The sequence below is a fragment of the Rhipicephalus microplus genome, chromosome X (assembly GCF_043290135.1).
Source record: "Rhipicephalus microplus isolate Deutch F79 chromosome X, USDA_Rmic, whole genome shotgun sequence".
NCBI classification, from domain to species: domain Eukaryota; kingdom Metazoa; phylum Arthropoda; class Arachnida; order Ixodida; family Ixodidae; genus Rhipicephalus; species Rhipicephalus microplus.
This window is the reverse complement of record NC_134710.1, coordinates 65,465,012-65,471,404: the sequence shown is the minus strand read 5'-3', so window position 1 is coordinate 65,471,404 and position 6,393 is coordinate 65,465,012. Positions and strand designations below refer to the sequence as shown.

Sequence of the window (6,393 nt, the reverse complement as noted above, 5' to 3'; positions counted from 1 at the left end):
TCCCACATGTGCCTCTTGATGTAGAGGGAATGAAATTCCGATAGACACGTAGCTAGGTATATGTCTTATTATACTTTGTCTGGTGTTCTGTCGGTTAACCAAGGGCACTTGCTTGTATCGTGTGTTGTAGGTTGTCGAATTGTTCTTGGCAAGTTGCAGAACCATCGACAAGTGCTGAGACCAAAATCATCAAAATACACGAGCGAATCTGGCCGACAAGTTGTGGCGACAAGCCAGTGTAGCTGGAATCCGTCCCCAAGAATGGGATGAGTTCACTGAACTGAGCCTGCAGCAACATTCTCCCGATGGCCCTGGAGGCGAACCTTGAGGGACCTGGCAAACGAGCGCGCCCGACATCCGAGCCACGTGGAAGTAGCTTGCCTTTTTGGCGCATTGTCTGGTGGTGGGGGTGCTGTTACGCTTGTCCACAACGAACGTCAATGCTTCTGCAAAGGCAATCTGTGTCAAGGCTTGCGATCGAGCCCACCTTACGCGACTAACTAGATGTCATCATCAACCGGCCGCGCCGGTTTGCATTACGTTATGCACAGCGAGCCCCGTAAGCCCACGAGCCCAATGAAGCAATCGGCGCCTTCCAGTCTGGCGAGTCTTTCGCAATGCGTGGCAACCTCACTGGTACTAGGTTGCAACCACGCGCAGCGGCTTCGGTTTTGATGGCCATGACGCAGCCCAGTGGCGGGTCCTGATTGTAGGATTCTGACATCACGGCCAGAGGCGCATGTGGTTAGACGTTGGTGACGAGAAAGGTCCTTCCGGTTCCTATAAAAAAGCAAAAAGTCAAGCGGCACGTCGCCAGCAGGTGACCTAAGTGTCAGAGACAAGCCGACGTATGCGTCAGAGAAGACATCTCGGCTTTTCGAGTCCCTAAGCTGCCGGCCCCAGTGCCGAATATGTAACACATCTGTTTATATGCTGTACATAAACCTTGCCCTTACTCACCATCGTCTCGTCCGCTCGTCTATCAGCTCTGCGCAAAAGCAGTCGCGAGCTGAGTAACACACGCTGCCAAACGGCTAATGACCTTGGTGGCGGAGCTCAGAGATGTGCGCCTTAGGGACCGTGTTGGCGTTGCGCCTTCGTAACAACGCAAGAAACGCACTCACAGCTACAGATGAACGCGAATAAGCTACTCAGTTGTTACTTCGCTGTCTCTGAAAAACGTGCTCTTTTCGCAAACGGAGGCCGTGCAACGATTGCAGTAAACTTTGTGCGCCCAGTAACTACAACAGAATTGTTGCTGTGAAAGCCAAAGCCACCCAAGGCGCTGGATTGTCCCCACCTCGAAATAACCGAGCGCGTTAGCATTCCCCCTGCTCCCTTACCGCGGGGCAAAGTACGCGTGGAAGATTAGAGCGCGTGCCGCCGCGTCGTGACGACGTGGTGACGCGCTCTCATTGCGCCATCTTGCTGGTAATGCTGAAAACACGATAGTTCCTCCCGAGATGCCCGTCACCAGCAGCAAGTGTTAGATATAAATAGCCTAAAATAAATGTCGGAGGAAGTGCACATTTGCTGCTCAGTCGTAAATGCCTCGCAATCACGATGCAGAGGTCTCATCTTCGATTCCGCACGCGGGAGCCCTTTTTGAATTATATATTTTTCTTTCTTGCTTGTCATGTATATATATATATATATATATATATATATATATATATATATATATATATATATATATATATATATATATATATATATATATATATATATATATATATATATATATATATGACTATTTCTTGGAACCACCTTAGCTATGACAAAGGTTTTTGAAACATTGCTGGAGTAGAAACTATTACCCTTGTGCGAAGCCCTGTTGATGGCAAGATGGTGGATGCAGCAGCCGTCTTACCAGGAGAATGATAAATTACCACCGTTCAGCGAATGCAAACTGAAAAATCTGTGTTTCCTTCGCACCCCCTAACGAGTTTCATGTGGACACATTTTAGGGTCACATAGCGCTCAAAGTCCGTCTTAGTGTTTCTAACTTTCCATAGTAAGCCTCTAATTGCAGGTAAAGTTCATTGGAGATTCAGTCAAGCATACTTGTTTCAGCGCGTTGTATCGTCGGGAACAACTATATTTTAAGAATTCACGTAGCATTTAAACATATATCAAAACCACTTCACCTCTAAGTGGGGACTACAAGGAAAGACCAAGTTTCCGACATCTTGGAAGGGCAAAAGCTGTCTTCACTTCTGCTGCCAAGGCATTGCCGGAGCTTCCACTCCAGATTTTTTTAACCTCCGTGGCTACGACTATAAAGTTGCGAGAAATGCAATGGCTACGACAGTTCTGGACGCGCTTGCGATGGGCTTCGGTCGGGAGATTGAGCACTTGGGTACACTTTGAAGGCAATGAAAATAAATTCCAAACGTTTGCTGTGTCCGAAAATTCATTGATTGATTTATTGATATGTGGGATTTAACGTACCGAAACCACCACTTAATTATGCGAGACGTTGTAGGGGAAAGCTTCGAAAATTTCGACCACCTGTGGTTCTGTAACGTTCAACCATATCTGAGCTCACGGGCCTACATCACTTTGGCCTCCAGCGCGAATGCAGCCGCCTCAGGCGGAATTCGATCCCGCGACCTGCGGTCGGCGATCCGTGTGGTGTGTCCTGGAATACAGAGGAAACGCACAAGAGGCCCATTTCAACCTCGAAGTTTGGTGGCATTACCCCTTTGACCTTCAAGAAACAAATGACTCTGCAAAAATTTGCTGTGTGGACCCTACTTGGAATAATAATAATAATAATAATAATAATAATAATAATAATAATAATAATAATAATAATAATAATAATAATAATAATAATAATAATAATATATAATAATAATAATAATAATAATAATAATAATAATAATAATAATAATAAGTTTGCAGATGCCACGTACAGTGCGAATCGATGATATGCAAAACACGGAAGATGAAGGTTCATACGCCACTTTAAAATCAGCACAACGTTAAGAGGTGGAAGATAATCATGCCGTACATGACTTACACGTCATGATTATCATGTTCGGACGTGACATTTACGTTGGCCGTCAATTCACGTCACGTGATACCAAATCGTTTTACGTGAAGCTAGGGAAACGGCTGCAAGCGTGCCATGATCGAGCGTAGCACGTAGTCATGTTTTACATGGCACGCATACCATGATTATCATGGTTGGACGTGTCATTAATTTTGTTTTCCATTCACGTAACGTTATAACAAATTCGGTATATGGCGAGCTAGCGAGACGGCCACGAACGCGTTATGAGCGTAGCATGTAGTTCTGTTTTACATGACACGCATAACATGATTATCATATTTGGACGTGTCAATTACCTTCGACGTCCATTCACGACACGCAATAACAAATTTGGTACATGTGAAGCTAGCGAAACGGCCGCGAGCAAATCATGAGCGTAGTATGTTAACAAGCTCTTTGTAATATGCAAGTCATGTTCATGTTTGTACCAGTGATATACCTTCGACATCTATTGACATCACGTAAGCGCCCGGTAGCATAAAACTTCTAGCGTACAAGGCTTGCGTAAGATCTAAACAGGAGTACGCATCAAATGTGTGGAACTTATTATCAAAAAGTATTTCCCAACTAGAAAATGATGAGCATAAAGCAGTGAGACTTATATTTGTAAAGTACAAACGTCTAGATTCCCCTACACAGTTGACGAAGCTCAATATACTGTGGAGGAATGGCTGGACGATTTCGAACGGGTCGGCGCTGCTAACCGGTGGGATAACACCTACAAACTCGCTTACGTGTCATTCTACCTCACGGGTGTCGCGAAGACGTGGTTCCTCAACCACTTCATGGACATCCCCGATAGAGTGGTCGAGAGGATGGCGGGGGATCCAACAGCACGCTCCACCACGTATGGAGTCTTGGTTTGGAAGACCTTTATTAGGCCCGAAGAACCGGCAGCCGACAGCTGAGATGATCGGACCAAGATGATGATGCTACGCGACAACGATGGGGATGCATGAGCCACACATGATAATGATGATAATGTACCGGTGAAGAGGATGCGTATACTAAATGCCCACAATACCAACGCAGGAAGACCAGAGAAAAGTTTACCGCCTTTCATTCCTTCAAAACTGGCTAAAAGGTAAAATCACTTTATCTATATTAGCATCTGTTAAGCGTCTCAGTACAAGAACAATACGGCACTATCAGAAACATTCGTTAGCACCAATCTTCACTCGCACAAAATCACTTTGTTACAGTTTCTTACCTCATATGCATGCGCTTGTTTGTCTCTTCTCTTGTGTCTCGTTAGTTTACGCTTCCAATTATTCCATTATGAATTTATACCAACTAGCCCGCCTGTCAACCCTACTGCACTTCCCTCATATGGTCGCGGATTGGAATTCGGTGCGAAATAGTATATTCAGCTCCAATGACGTTTTTAGCAATATCCTATATACCAAGTTTTAAAGGTCTAGCACTCTTTCGGTTACTCTTACTGCTTGTTTCTATTACATGCTTTATGGCCCTATCTTTCAATGATTTTCGTACTAACTTTATTGTTTGTTTTGTTTCTTGTGTTCACCATTGCGTTAATTGGGTATACTTTTTGCATTGTACCTGAAGGCCATCCTGCTTGAGCCAAAATGTTGGCATGCAATATTTCAATTTAAGGTATAAATCCAATGAAGAAACGTGTCGTCAGTTTAATGCCCAGTCCCCCGTAGTGGGTATGAGCCAAACATCAGAAAAAGCAAGCAAGCAAGCAAACGTGGCCCTTCGCGAGCAGGCAAAGCGCGCGGTCAGCTTTCGCGAGCTGCCAACCGTACAGCCATTTTCCAAACGATCTTCGTGGCACGCTACATCCGGTACCTACAGATTCGCAAGTATCATCACCTGGCCTCCTATCGCATAGGGTCCCCGGAATTATGAAGAACTACGTCATCCTAGAGAAGCTTTGCGAAGGAGCGTACGGTGCCGTCTACAAGGCGCAGTGCAAGGCCACCAACGAGGTCGTCGCTATAAAGAAGATTCGCGTCGAAGACGGAGACGAAGGGATTCCGGCCACAACTATACGAGAGGTGGCCCTCCTCCGGGAGTTGAAGCATGAGAACATAGTACGTCTCATAGAAGTCCTCATGCCACCGTCGAAGGCTGTGCACTTGGTCTTCGAGTACATGACCATGGACCTGAGGGCGCTTTTGGATTCTCATGCCAAGAAAAGGCCCTTGGATGATGCCGTTGTTAAGAAGTACCTCGGTCAGATTGTTGCAGCCATTCTATTTTGTCATAAAAGAAGATTTCTGCGCCGCGACTTCAAGCCAGCCAACGTGCTTGTCGACGGAAACGGCGACCTGAAGGTGGCCGACTTCGGCTTTTCCCGGGCCTTTACGCCACCAGTGCGCAGTTTCACCAGCAAGGTGGGCACCCTCTGGTACCGTGCGCCGGAGATGCTTTTGGGTGCCAGTAGTTACTCGACACCGGTGGACGTGTGGAGTATCGGGTGTATCTTCTTCGAGCTGCTGACCGGCAAAACGCTCTTCCGCGGGGATTCGGAGATCGACCAGCTTTTCCGAATTTTCCGCGTCCTTGGTACACCGACAATACAGAGCTGGCCCAAAGTTATGCAACTGAAAAACTACAAGTCGACGTTTCCCATGTGGAGAGAAAACGTCGTGGCAACGCTCCTTTCTGGGATCGACTGCGAGGCTGTAGATCTGCTTCTAAAGATGCTTATCTACAGCCCTGGCAAGAGGATCTCGGCCAGATGCCACAGCACACCCCTATCTGGCCGGATCGAGAAATATAGAGCAGGCGGCACACTCCACCGAGAAAGAAGGGCAATGAGACTTTGCCTTCGCAGCTCGAACTCCTGCTCTACCGTTGCTGCGGCGGCAGCTGGACCCGCAGTATCACTCAACACCCCAGTGGAGCACCTAAGAACATTAACAGAAATAAAGGTTACGTGGGGTTGCAGCGGGCTGGCTCCGCCGGCATCGCTGCATTTGTAACAGTGTTGTGTTGACGTGTTCGCGGTGCACTTGTGTGTATGCTAGATTTAGCCAAACTATGTTCAACATCATCAGAAACGCTGAAGCACGGCCGCTGCAGAAGTAATTATTAAGTGGGAACTTCTGCCTCACTTCAGCAGAGCCATGCTGGCGTGAGACAAAGGTAGTTTTTAGAAAGATCAGCAGCCCCAGGTGGTTTAAATTTCCCGAGCCCGTACAGTTTGAAAACCATAGAGTTAATATACAGACTCTGAAAACTTCGCGATGTTGAGCCAGTTGCTTGGCGCCGCCGCAAGCGGTGGCTGACAGTGACGCAGCTGTCGCAACACGCTTCGGCAAGTGCCACGTGCGCCGGATCGAGTTTGTGCACGGTGCATGACT

The 6,393-nt window shown here is 46.9% G+C and overlaps 1 pseudogene; it reads left to right on the top strand.

Annotated features, from left to right (window-relative positions):
• Positions 1-4,706: 4,706 nt before the first annotated feature.
• On the top strand, positions 4,707-6,012 carry LOC119176652 (cyclin-dependent kinase 1 pseudogene; annotated as a pseudogene).
• The last annotated feature ends 381 nt before the right edge of the window (positions 6,013-6,393 follow it).